Source organism: Ictidomys tridecemlineatus, chromosome 13 (genome assembly GCF_052094955.1).
Source record: "Ictidomys tridecemlineatus isolate mIctTri1 chromosome 13, mIctTri1.hap1, whole genome shotgun sequence".
In the NCBI taxonomy this organism is placed as follows: Eukaryota; Metazoa; Chordata; class Mammalia; order Rodentia; family Sciuridae; genus Ictidomys; species Ictidomys tridecemlineatus.
Genome location: NC_135489.1, coordinates 83,108,341 through 83,122,961, shown reverse-complemented (window position 1 = coordinate 83,122,961; position 14,621 = coordinate 83,108,341).

Here is a 14,621-nt window from a genome sequence, read left to right as displayed (position 1 = left end):
GTTTCTGACTTGAATCTCTCTGGGTACAATTTTCTCTATGACTGTTTCAATCAGCTACTTCCAGGTATATCCTAGGCAGGTGCTTGACAGGACAGCATGGTAATATTTCCTGTGATCTCTTGGACTCATGCATTAACAGGCTGTTGTTTAGCCTCTTCAGAGGGGATCAACTCAGGTTTTTGGCTTGCAGGCCGAGTAGTGCAGAGTTCTTTTCAAACACCAGCTGACTATACTACTTTTCTGTTCTCCATTTTTTCCATGTTATCCTTTGTTCTTTGTGTTTCTCTCTGTTTGTGTTATTTCTCCCCTTTTTGGTGAACCAGTGCCCCTGTCCCAGATGCCACTGGCTTAGCTCAAAAATACTCTTTTCCTTTGTTCAGTAGGTTAAAATTTCTGGGTCCTTAAGAGCCTCTGCCTGTCTATGAATTTCAGTGAATTTCTTCATTCACCCACATTGCTGAGAATCAGTACCCCCAAAGCACTGGAATCCAAGGAAATGGAGCAATTGGAAAAGCAACCTTCCTTTTAATCCAGCACATTCAATGTTCTCAGATCCTGTTTTTAAATACATTTTACCAACATATGCCTTTTGATTTGGTTGTCTAACCCATTTACACTTGAAGTGACTCCTGATGATTAAAAGACCATCAAATTCCTTTAGTTGTCAAGGGAATTACAAAGAACATTCTAAAGTTATCCCAATACATTTAAATCCAATATCTTTAATCACATCCAAGACTCCTTTGCATCTTTTTCTCCCCCCCCCAAATCTGTCTTATTGTTACAGACAATTCATCTATTGGCTACTCATTATTATGGATGCATAATTTGCATGTTTTTTCATGTGATTACTTCAAGAAAATAAAAATTTACAAGCCCCAATTTAAAAAATATTTTCCCATCCATATACATACATTTACATACATCAGAGAACTTTATAAAGATCTTGCTTTCCTATGGAAAGTTTGTTAATTTCAATTGAAAGGTCTCCCTTTAAAATTTCCTAAACAGCATCTCTACTGGCAATGTAGTTGATAACCTCTTTTTTTTTGGGGGGGGGAATCAAGAAATGTCTTAATTCCTTTCTCATTGTGAAGGACAGTTTGCTGGGCCTGGTATTCTTGTCAGTTTATTTTCTTTAAGCACTTTAAATGTATCAGCCCAGATGCTATTGATGATCTAGGATTCCTGTTGAGAAATCTAATATTCTTGAGTAGAATCCCTAGTGTGTTAGTGTTTTTTTTTTTTTTTTACCTGCTTTCAAAATGTTTTTCTTTTCTCTTTTAACACTAAGATTTGTTTTCTTTTCTTTTCTTTTTTGTACCAGGAATTAAATTCAGGGACACATAAGCAATGAGACAAATACTCCAAGTACCCAGTCCTTTTTTTATTTTTATTTTTAACATTTGGGACAAAGTTTCCTTGGAGGGAGGAGGCATACCACGAATTGAACTCAGAGACATTTGACCACTGAGCCATATCCCGAGCCTTGTTCTGTATTGTATTTAGAGACCGGGTCTCCCTGAATGGCTTTGCACCTCACTTTTATTAAGTCTGGCTTTGAACTCATGATCTTCCTTCCTTAGGCTCCCTAGCCAATGGAATTACTGATGTGCCAGTGTGCCTAGCTGAGACAGGGTTTGGATAAGTGCCTTAGGACCTGGCTAAGTTGCTGGGGCCAGCTCTTAACTTGTGATCCTACTACCTCAGGCTCCCAATTTGCTGGGTATAGTGGTGTGAACCACCATGCTCAGCTATGAGTAGAGAAGTTTTCAGCCATTATTTTTCCAGTTTGTCTTTCTCTCTGACTTTTCATTTTAAGATTGCTATAATTCACTTTTAAGTCTGCTTTGTGATAGTTGCTGTGTGCCTTAGTAGTTCTTTGTGTTTCTTCATTAATTTTAAGAGTTGATAATTTCAAATGATCTCTCTTGGAACTTACTCTTCTTTCTGTTTTAGTTGCGGTTGAATATTCCTATTTTGTTTAAACTCAAAGATATATACTATCCAGTGCACAATTTGGTTCTTCTTTACAGTTTGTAATTTTTAAATAATCTTTTTATTGACATCTCGTTCTTGTTTTCCTTAGTTCTCTATACATGTTGTCCATTAGCTCTTGATCATATTTAGGTCTAATGGGTGTCTTGTTGTAATATCTCTTAAGCTTTTTTTTACTCTCTACTATTGCTTTAGGCAGATTCATTTTGATCTTGTTAGTAGTTCAAGTTTGTTTCCTTCCTTCCTTCCTTCCTTCCTTCCTTCCTTCCTTCCTTCCTTTCTTCCTTCTTTCCTTCCTTCTTTCTTTCTTTCTTTCTTTCTTTCTTTCTTTCTTTCTTTCTTTCTTTCTTTCTTTCTTTCTTTTGTCATTTAAAGGACAGTCACTATGCCTGATGAATTTATAGGCTAAATACATACAAGGAAAAACCATTCAGTTATCATCTAGGAAGTACAAGATCTTCTCAGTTCTGTTGTGGTTCAATCTTTCCTGGACCTTTGTATGTGGTTTCCAACCAATTTCCTAATATGTTTTAAGTGTCTGTATCTCAGATAGTCTCATAGCCATTCTATGGGAACTTTAATATTCTAGTATATTTACTGCCCTCATTCCTTGACCTCAGTTGCCATTAGTTGTGCAGATCAGCTCCTCATATTCAACAAGGCTTTAAACTTCCATATACCTGAGATCTAAAATATGCTACCCTTCCTTTCTGAAGTGAATACTGAGTCAAGTGAGACAGAAACCAATCTCCTAGACATCCCTCTGAGATGCCAGAATGTTAAAAATTACTTATGTTTGTTTCTTTGGTCAAAGCGAGTTAGCAGCAGTGTGTGTCTTACTTCTAGTTTTGCTGTTCCATGTCACAAGCAAGTGGGGCAGGTCAAGCAAATATGTCATGAAATTTCCTGTTTGGAATTTTTTTCCTGAAGTGGGTGTTCACTCACGTGATAGCTGCAGAACTTGGATTGATTTATACACTTGCCATAAGCTTAATCCCTAGTCTGTTATTGTCATTTGGTGTTCTTATGGGAGACCAAGAGACTCCTGAAGCAACCTAATCTGCCATTGCCCTCCCTAATTTTTTGGAAGCATGTTTTGTGATATACAGTTTTTCCTGTGTAATTCATCTGCTTTTTTCCCCCTTTTTCTCAGAGTCACTTTTGTTTTTCAGATTTGGACAGTTTGACTATAGAGTCTTGATGTGGGTCTCACTGGGTGTGTTTTCTTAGAATTTATCACCTTGTTGTATGGGTTCATTGCAGCATCATATTTGGGATATTTAGTGCACTATTTTTTCATATATGTTTTGATTCTCTTTACACTCTTTCTCCCCCCTCTGGTGTTTACACTTGAGTATTTGTTGGCAATGTTCATGGTTTCCTAGAAATTTTTTAGTTGGTTGTGTTAGTCCATCTTTTCATCACTCTTTTCAGAAGACCTGACAAGTAAAACTTTGAGGAAGAAAAGTATATTTTGTTTCTTGTTTTCAGAAGTTCAGTCCATGGTGAGTTGAGTCCATTGTTGTCTTCCCAAGGTGTGGAAGTAAGTACATCATGCCGAAAGGGCATTATGTTGGAAAACAAGTCCAGATGTTGCCACCAGGAAGCAAATTGAGCTTGAGTGCAAGTCATCAGGGATACTAGAATCCCTAAGGTTATGACCCTGGTGACCTACTTTCTCTAGCAATACCATACCTGCCTCAAGTTATAACCCATGAATGTATTTAAATTATCAGTCTATCAAATGGACTAATCCACTAATTGGTTTTTAGCTCTCATAATCTCATCATTTCACCTCTGAAATGTATAACACATGAGCATTTGGGGAACACCTCATATTAAAAATATGGTTCTGCTGTTCATTTTTTCCATGCTCTCTTTACTTGCATGTCAGTCCAGATAATCTTGGTCTGTTCTTCTTAAGTTTGCAAACTGTTTTGCATGTTCTGATCTGCTGTTCAGCATCTTAGTGTCTTCTTTACTTCAGTACTAAGGTTTTTAGTGCCTCAACTCACATTTGGTTTCCTCTTGTAATTTCTATCTTTGTATTAATATTCTTCCTTTGGTGAGCAGCCATTCTCTGGGTTTCCTCTTATACTGTGTTCAAAGTTTCCTTTAGGGCTGAGGTTGGGGCTCAGTGGCAGAGTGCTTGCCTATCATGTGTGAGGCACTGGGTTCAATTCTCCGTACCATGTAACAATAAATAAAATAAAGGTCCATTTACAACTTAAAAAAATTAAAAAAAATTATTAGCTCTTTAAGATGATTTATATATTTAACTTAAATACTTTGTGTAGCCAGTATTATGACATTTACTCAATATCCTTGAAATAGGGTGGAGAGTCAGAAATACTGAAGGTAACAGTAATGTAAGAAATAAGAACAAGATACAGGAATAAGTGAAAAGTGGGGGCACGGTGGGATGATCCAGCTCTGATGGAGCCCATGAACTTTATTCAAGTGAGTCAGAATGCCAGTGCTATTCAGAGTGAAGGACTTCCTGAGGAAAACAGGAAGAAGATGGTAAAAACAACTTGGTTGGGGCTTAGCAAATTAAGACCACCTCCTGTGTTTGAACCTAGGACTGCCTTAGTCAATGTGCAGGGTGTCAGCATAATCTGAGCAGTCTTGAATTGGTGGAATTTCACTGAGTGTTCCCAGAAAAGCAACTCCCTTGATATGGCTCAAACAAACCCATAATTCATTCATGGCCTCCAGCATCTCCCCCTACTTATTTTTTAAAATATAAGTAGTGTGTGGTTACATGAGGTTCTTGGATCTTTTTTCTTAGGGTATGGCAATCTATTGTTATGACACAGAAGAAAATTAGTAGCAAACACATCATCGAAAAATATAGCATGCAGAATGTTTCAACATATTTTCAGGATTAAAGCCATTTGATTCATGAAGTATTTGTTCAGCTAGAGATGAAGGATCCATGAGATTGATACTGCTTTTATGAATATCCTGGTTGTGATAATATAACCCCATGAGGTCCAAACTGTTGTTATGCTATGCCAAATGCCCAGCAGATGATTTTTGACCTTTATCCAATCCCATTGGGAAGAATTATATTTGGCTGCAGTAACACAGACACACTTATGGCCAGCATGGCATCTAAGCCTTTGCTTAAATTTGAGAGTGGAAAGTTAATTACAAGAGTAGCTTTCAAAGAATTAATTTAGTCTCAATCTTTTCATCAATATTTAGCTGATTCTTAGGGAACTGGAAGTATTTTGAGCTACATTATAAAGAAAATGAGCATTTTGAATGTTTTGAGATAAGGATAAAGAAAGTGTCACAGTTGAAGCTATATAGGATGTTATATGATATTTTTCTGTTTTTCTTCTTGCTCTTATATTTCCAGAAGTTAAAGCATAAGGAGATTGATCACTGGCCCATAGGCCACAGTTGGAGTCCTCTTGCAGTTCCTGTCTATAAAGTCAGGCATAGGGCTGTTTATATAATGAAGACAATCCAAGTCAGCCATTAAATGCCACAGATCTTTTTGTATGCCATCATCACTGGAAGTCAGGGTATTACCACCAAATCCTCCAGGAATCATGGAATCCTGACATAGCTGTTTCTTACCAGTTTTTTTGAGACCAATACAAAGTATATCCACCATTTCTAGAGACTTTATGTTGCACTGGGAAGATATTTGCACATTTCATCCATTTAGGAAAGCTGCCAAGTTCCATTGCAGAATGATTAACCTGTCTAAGCTCTCTCATATGCCGTCCTTCCCTCAAAGGTTATGTTTCAACAGCCAGCATGTTTATCATGGGATCAAAATATAGGTAAATTTCTACTATAGCTAGTATAATTAAACCCAGTTACATGAATAGGTGTAACATGTTTGTCTGTAAAACCTCCTATCATATGAGTATCATTAGTAAATAATGGGATGGATTCTCCAGTCCCTACAGATGGTTGTACTAAAAGTGGATCTGAGAAATAGTTCCAAAAAGTTTCCCTATAAACTTCACTTACCTGGCAGCTCAATTGAGCCAACATAGCCACAAACATTGTGGTTGGAGACTTAGTACTTCCCTGTTGTTCAGTCATCTGCTTGGCCTGATACATCAGCTTTTTTAGTTGTCTCTATGATGACATGTTGAGCTTTCTGGAAAAAAGGCTGCACCCTCTATCTTTATTGAATCTGGTCTCATCCATTGTCCTGTTTGTATGTCTTTCCACAAAACTAAGCCTAATAAGTGTTGTAGGAGCCCTGTGTTGCTCAGCAGCAGTGACACTTATTCGGGGGGGGGGACTGGGGATTGAGTTAAGGGACACTCAACCTTGAGCCACATCTTCAGCCCTGTTTTGTACTTTACTTAGAGACAGGGTCTCACTGAGTTGCTGAGGCTGGTTTGAACTCGAAATCCTCCTTCTTCAGCCTCCTGAGCTGCTGAGATTACAGGTGGGCACAACCACAACTGGCTGTCAGCAGTAAGACTTTTAAAACTTTTAAAAATTGTAACATTTAAACAAGAAAAACATGAGAAATAAATTTGTGTGGTACTATCTTCCCGTTTTTGCTTTCATCAAATTGTTGAATAGTTGGTATATGTTGGAACATCATTAACCTTAAATTGTAGAGAATCTGAGCACTGTCAAAGAAGCTAAACAATGAGAAATAACATGAGTATTTTCTTTATATGAGCAATGGCAAAAATGAAACAAGAACAAGTATCAATAATAATATGAATATAACATGGTTTTCTAAAGTTGAGGGGTATGAGTTACATCCATCTGCCACCATTGATTTGGCTATAAACCATGGGGATTTACCCAAGTGAGTGAAGTTGGAATGTGAATCACACACTGCAGGCAAGAGTGAACAATTTGCTGATCTGGCTGTCGCATAATATTATTTTTTTGTGTATGTGCGGATTAGAAGCATTCTGATGATGGGAAGAATGAGAAGCTTAATCACAGTCATATGGAGACATTTGTTCACAGGCCACAATAAGTTTATCTGCCTTAGCATTATCTGATGTTAAAGGACCTGGAAGTTTAGAATGAGCTCTAGTATGATCAACAAAACAAGGATATTGATACACTTGAACTATTTATTGTAAAGCATGGAATAAATGAAAACAGAAGACCCAGGGTAGAATTGATGTTGCAGATAAAATTTGAATTTGATTCTTTCTGGCAGATTCTTTCCCATGAGGTGTCAATCTGTTCTCTTAAGTTTTTGAACTGATTGGGTGAGACCCTCCCCACAGTGGAGGGTAATCTGTTTTAACCAAAGTCCACTGACTAGAAATAGGAATTCTCACCCCCCCACCACCAAAACAAAATCTGTCACAGTAACATCTAACTTGTTTTTGACCAAAACTGCTGGGTACTTGTGCCTAGCCATCAGTACATGGAATTAACTATTACAGTAATATTGAATAATCTTATTTATAGAATCCAGTATGTCCCAGGGTGGACAAGTAGAAAATTAAGTATGGCTGAAACAATTTTCAGAGAAGTTCAGGAAAGGCAGTTATAATATGTGCCTGAGAAGCAGAGGACCAACTGATAAACACAATTACTACCACTTTCAGTTGGCTCTCTCTTCCACCCTCTCATGAAATGTGCTTACCCCACCCAAAGAGATATAACAAAAGTGTTCATTCACTGCCAGAATGTAGTCAGAATCCCATATCTCTGTATGATTCACACCAGTCCACATGTGAGATCCAGTTTGACCTTGCTTAAGTCATAGTCATGACATAGTTTTCTAACAACACAAGCGTACAGTGTTAGGCATATGCAGCCTGATGTAGGAAGTGTAGAATGAGGTATGTGTTGTGATCTGGATCTTAACTATCCACAAAAGGTTATAATGTAAATATTTCCTCACCAGCCTGTGGCAATATTGAGAGGTGATAAACCTGTGAGTAATGGGGCCTACTGGAAGGAGGTGGCATGGATGTGGACATGACATGATATGACAAGACATTCTCTTGAGGGGGATATTGGGGCTTCATGCTGTCTACTTCCCAGCTGCCATGGGGTGAGCAGAATTACTCCAGAATGTGGTCCCTGCCATGATGTTCTGCCTTGCTGGAGTCTGCAGACCATGGAGCTTACCAATTACACATAGAATGAAATATTTGAAATGTTTAGTCAAAGTTTTCTTCCTTGTAATTTGTTTACCTTACATATTCTTTCAGAGACACAGAAAGCTGACTAATGTAGTTAGGCAGATTAAAGATTAAAATATCTACCCTGCAACACTTCTTAGACGTTGCAGGGCAGATATTTTAATGCTGTCTTTTACTGAGTAGAGCTTATTACTCAATTTGACAATAGTTCTTTCACATTATGGTTTATCTCCATCATTTTTAAAGTTCTTTGGTCTTTTCTCTGAGAAAGCCTTCTGTTGTTATCTTGGCTTTGTCTTTTTTAAATTTTTTTTTGTAGTTGCAGATGGGCAGAATTTGTTTGTTTGTTTGTTTGTTTGATGTGTTGTTAAGGCTCAAACCCCGGGCCTCACACATGTTAGGCAACACTCTTGCACTGAGCTACAACCCCAGCCCATTGGCCTTTTCTTAAGTAGGTATTGAACAATATGCCCTTATCTTCCTTAGAGTAATTATGTTTCTCATCCAGAGTCCTGCTTCTAGATAGTTGGGAATGCAAGGGTTATTTTAAGTCTTGAAGACTGGGGGCTATTTTGATAAACATCTCACAAATAATTTTCTTAATTCCTACTGTTATTTCTTAATCACTCTCCCTGATTCCATGGCATGCCCATGGTAACTAGAAATAAGCTCCACCCTAGAAGGCCACTATTCTATTGAGCATATCATTCATGATATAGTCAGTATACAATATTCATTATTGTAATTTGAATTAAAACATATTTATGTGTATAAGTAGATATATGAATCTATACATCTATATGTTTATATTTATGTGTAGTTGCATATGTGAAGTATGGATAATTCTGAAAGTGTAAATGAGAACCACACGATGCAATAGAGCTTTGTTCCCAAGGGACAAGGGAAAGTGAATAAGGAAGAATTGTCAATATGCAGAAGAGGGACCTGAGGCCTAGATTCAGAAGTAAGAACAAAGTGCACAGCTGCAAGAAAATGTGGCCTGTTCCAGGTAGATGTAGGCTCATATGATGATGTGCAGAGAGAACATTATTTGGAAGAACTGAAAAACTCTCAGATGAGTAAACCTACGTGAACACTTGTTTGGGCTGCTTACAGAGGAAGTTGTTCTCTTAGTGAGCTTTCTGCATGTTGCTAACCCACTAAGCATTAAAACTTACATGTCCTGGTAAAAGAAAAGAAAGCATAACTGCAAGATTACAAAAGGAGCATATGGGGTTCAGGATGACCTTTTGAAGATGGGTGGAATCTATGCAGGGTCTCATGGGTGAGAGTAAATTTCATTTTTTATATAAATGTAAAAAAAATCAGTAAAATATTTTAGAAGTTTTTCTTTTCATAAAAGGCAAAATGTTTGAGTATTCATTACAATTCCCATGAGGAGTCAGACAATAGAAGAATAAAGTGAAAATATATCACAATCTATAGTTATGTATATCTGTTAAATGATTAGGAGAAAAAATTGATAATTCTGATCAAAATATCAACAGGACCCAACCTATTATGATATGGAAAAATAAAAAATGGCAGCATTTTCAATAAAATGTACAAAGGGTATTAAAAATGGCATTGGCTGCATCATTCACCCTGACTAAGCATCACAAAGAAATCAAAGACAAAGGGCTGGGAACTTCATCAGGAACATGAGTGACTGGAACAACCAAATTAGGCCCTTTGTTAAAACCAGAGTGTTTTAGTCAGCTTTTTGTGCTTCTGCAACTAAAAGACTCCACCAGAATAACTGGAGAGAAGGAAAGGTTTGTTTAGTGGCTCATGGCATCAGAAGTCCCAATCTATACACAGCAGACTCTATTCCTCCAGGCTCCAGGTGAGCCAGGACACCGTGGGGGACAATGTATCAGAGGGAAACAGCTCACAGGATGATCAGGAAGCAGAGAGAGTCTCCACTCACCAGATACAAATATAGACACCAAAGCCACATCCCCAGTGCCTCACCTCCTCCAGCCACACCCCATCTGCCTCCAGTAACTATTTATTTATTCCCCTCAGGGATTGCTTCTTTCATTAGTTTAAGACTTGCACAACCTAACATTTTCCCCTCTGAACCCTCTGGCACTGTTGCACACGTGGACTCTTGGGGGATACCTCATTTCCAAACCATAACACAGAGGGAGTTTAGTAATTTTCTTCATATGGCTGCATAAATTGGAGCAGACAGTAAGTTTTCAAACAGTGGGATTTTTGATTTATTTTGTTTTTCAGTTGATGAAATAATACACGTATTTGTGTCATGTAAGAAAAATATTCTCCCAGTTCACCTGCAAAGATTGTGGTTGAGATTGTGGATTATCTAAATTGTTTGATTATTTTCACGTAGAAGAAGATATATAATTTTACAAATTTTAACTTGTAAAGCAGACTTTATAGCCTGATGGAGTATGTCAAAAATGGTATTGCCTGCCATACATGAGGCAAGGGCTCAATTCACAGAACAACAACAACAACAACAAAGTACAGTTAAAGATTGGATGATGAAAGAAAATCATCTGATTTCAACTTTATGACCCATAGTTTCTGGTTCATTTTTCTCAATTATTATGCAGTATAAATGAAAAATTGCTAGTGGAAGCCATTAAATGAATTGCAAAATGATATTAAAGATTAAGAGCAGACTTTCATTTCAGCTTAGAGACAGAGAACTGCAAAGATGTCTCTCCAACCTTTACAAGAAAAAAAAAAAAAGCTACATTAGGAATTGCACATTGGTAATAACCAAACAAGATAATTGAGATCAAACAGTAAATAGGCTTGCAAAATATGGAGCTACACCTGAAACCAGCAAGACACACAAACATTGAACTGGTGTTTAGTTTAGAACAAAGCACCAAAGCTCATGTGAGACCAAAATATTACTACAGAATTATACCAGAAGTTTTGACCCCTTGCTGAAGACAGACTTCGGGTAGTCCTGAGTGTGAAACTCTGGAGGTAAACAGGCCCAGGGAAACCTATTCTGATACTGCATTTTCCTCTAGCAGCCACCATCAGGCTCTCACAGGGAAATCCTGAGGAACCTGGATCCATCCCTCACCTCCTCTGAGTATAGTAGCAAGGTGAGGATGAGGAGGTCAACTGACTGACAATACTGGCCCATTTGGGGGGCACTCTTTAAGAAAGACAATGCATGGTTTTTTATTTGTCTGTTTGCAATGCTGGGGATCAAGCACTCTACCATTGAGCTACATACCCAGAAAGAGGCAGTACATTTAAATAAAGAGAGCTATAAAATATGTAGTCTTTTAAGAATTAAATTAGACACCAGTATATGAAAATCTAGAAAACTGTAATTTGTAAATGCATTATAAAGTAATATTGTTTGAAAAAAAATGGGCATGATAAAAATTGAACTAAATAAAAGAAAATAAAAATACATCAAAATGTGCAATGCAGCTAAAACAATGTTAAAGAGTTATTGTTTTCAAAAAATGTAAATTTTAAGTGGAAATAAAAACCTAAAATGAATAACCTACATGTCCACCTTAAGAAACAGGAATTAATGCACATTAAATTTAAAGCCAGCTGCTGAAGCAAATTAATAAAAAAATATTTAAAAATTAGCAATTGAAACTGAAAGCAGGACAATTATAGAGAGAATGAAAAAATTAAAGGTTTGATTTTCAACGAATACATAAAATTGATCAAAGATTACAGAAAACATGTATCTAACAACATGAAATTACCTGAACATAAAATCAACTACCTAAATGTGAAATATAATATTGTAACATTTTTACAAAAAAAATATACACTACCTATGTAATCTTAGTTTTGGTAATGTATTTTAAATTAGACACAAAAAGGCTTGACTATGAATGGCAGTAGTGGTCTTTATTGAAATAAAATACTTTTCTGTGTGAATCTTACTGTTAGAAGAAGGAAAAGACAAGTCACAAACTTGGTGAAAAATGTTTGCAAGTCATGCCGATGAAAATAAATTTCTGTCTAGAACATATAAAGAGCCATTGAAATTCAGTGATTACAAATTTAACTCAAAAATGGATAAAAGAGCTAAATAATATCTTCATTAAAGTATTTTGCAAGGAAATACACCTTAAAGAGAGACTTTCTATTCTATGTTCTTCAGGAAATCCACATTACAAGAGATAGCACTGCATACTTACTGGATTAAATGATATCTGGTGAAAACCACAATACAAATACTTGCAAGAATGTAAAGCAACAGGAACTGTCTCTCAGTTATACGGATGTATTTAAAATGGATTTTGATAGGTGATACAAAAAAAACCAGAAAATCCTATGAATCATATGATTTTGTTCATATGATATTTTGAAAAAAGAAAAAAAAAGTTTAGTACATAAAAGCAAATAAATGGAGTTCAATACAGTACTTACCTGCCAAGAGGACAGAGTGATTTTCAAGATTATGGAACTGCTATGTACAGTGCTGGAGCTGCACAAATATTACTCCACATATTATCAAAATGTGCAGAACTGCCCCATTTTGATGTATGCAAATTAAAAAATCATGATACAAATTACTAAAAACGAACTTTGAAAAACTAACATGGACTGGAAGCTTAAGGAATTCCAAAGGAGAATGAAGACTGTGACAAATGTACAAGACATTAGCACGTTTTTATTTGTAACCTAACAACATGGAATGGGTGTGGGAGGAAAAGGAGCTAATGTAAGTCACTTTGTAAAATGATGTTTGCAAATTGTAAGGAACAAGATAACAGGAAATATGCATAAATCTTTTGGAGAATCCAGTCTTCTTGAGTGCAAAGATTAAAAATCCTGTAGCTGCTTGTCAGCATACCTGGATGGAACAAATACATTCATGGGTGGTGGATGGTGGGATCCAAATATTTTACTATCAGGGAGGAATGTAACAGATACACAAGAAAAATCAACTTATAATGAACTATGCATTTTAAATTATGGTTCTATAGCTATGCATCTATGAACACAAAAGAGTGGGGTAAATTTAGAAAAAAGCATATAATTATTGATAGGTTAGTATACATACATACTATGTAGTTTTTCAGTTGAGATCACATAGAAGAAATAAATACAGTAACAAATAGCCTTTCCAACACTCAGATGTTGACTTCTGAATATAAATTTTCAATAAAAAGAACCAAAGCTATTTGAATCAATGGTTGATTCCAGGGCTAGGGCAAGGAAAATAAAAAGATGAACATAGAGCACATTGTAAAAGGAGGAAGGAAGGGAGTATCCAAGAATAATAAGAGAGGGCAAAAGTGACACATATCTGTATTTGTATTTGTTCAACTTGAAAAGCAGCTATGTAATTATTAATCTTTGCATTGAAGAAAACTAGATTTTGCAAACAAAGCATTTATTCATATTTCATTTTATCTTGTACCTTACAATTTGCAGACACCATTTTCCAAAGTGACTTACATTTATTCAAAGTGACACAGAAGTCAACTCAAAATAGTCCCCCAAAGTTATATCAGGACTATTTTTATCAACAAAACAAACAAAAGTATAAAATAAATATATTTCATTTTAAGTATAATTTAATAAATTTAAAGTATGTGTTACCCTTATCAATAAAAATCAATGATCAAATGAATAAATATGGAGAAGACATAAATTTTATAAAGAATCCCAAATCACATGCATAGATACTCCCATTTCAATAGATAGTACTAGTTGATTCACCCACTGAGGGAATGGGATTTAATTATGGAACACGGAAAATTAAAAGTGGAACCTTTTCAATAAGGAAATGTGCATCCCACTCTCAGAACCAAGTTTCAGGGGTTAAATTGCATGTGGCTTCCTATGTCCTGAAATTACATAAGAACAAAGGATGTTTATTCTGTGGTACTAATTCCAAACACACAACCCACTCTGTGCATGAGATAGAGTCTATAAGGGAACCCAAGAAGAAATTAAGGGACATTGTAGGAAATGCTTTTTTTTAAAATTTTTTGGGGTTTTTTTGTTTGTTTTTTAAAGGGGGGGGGGGAGAGAGAGAGAGAGAGAGAGAGAGAGAGAGAGAGAGAGAGAGAGAGAGAGAGAGAGAGAATTTTTTAATATTTATTTTTTAGTTATTGACAGACACAACATCTTTGTACGTAGTGCTGAGGATCTAACCTGGGCCGCACGCATGCCAGGGGAGCGCGCTACCACTTGAGCCACATCCCCAGCCCCGGAAATGCTTTTAATAGTTCTCAAAACTGTCAAAATTATCAAAACCAGGAAAATTGTGAGGCACCAGAATAAGCACAGTAAACATGATTAATATATGCACATAGTTTCCAGGACTGGATCTTGGAACTAGAATGCCACATTCATATTAAGATTGGTAAAATCTGAAATAAGTCTAGAGTTAACAATGTTGATTTTTGCTTTCCTAATATTTAATAGTGTATCACGGCAATGTAAGTGATCATATTAGGGGAAAATTTTGTGAGGGATGCTCTCAAATTTTTCATCCCATTTATCCAGTATTTTCCATAAAACTAAATTAATACAATTCTTTAC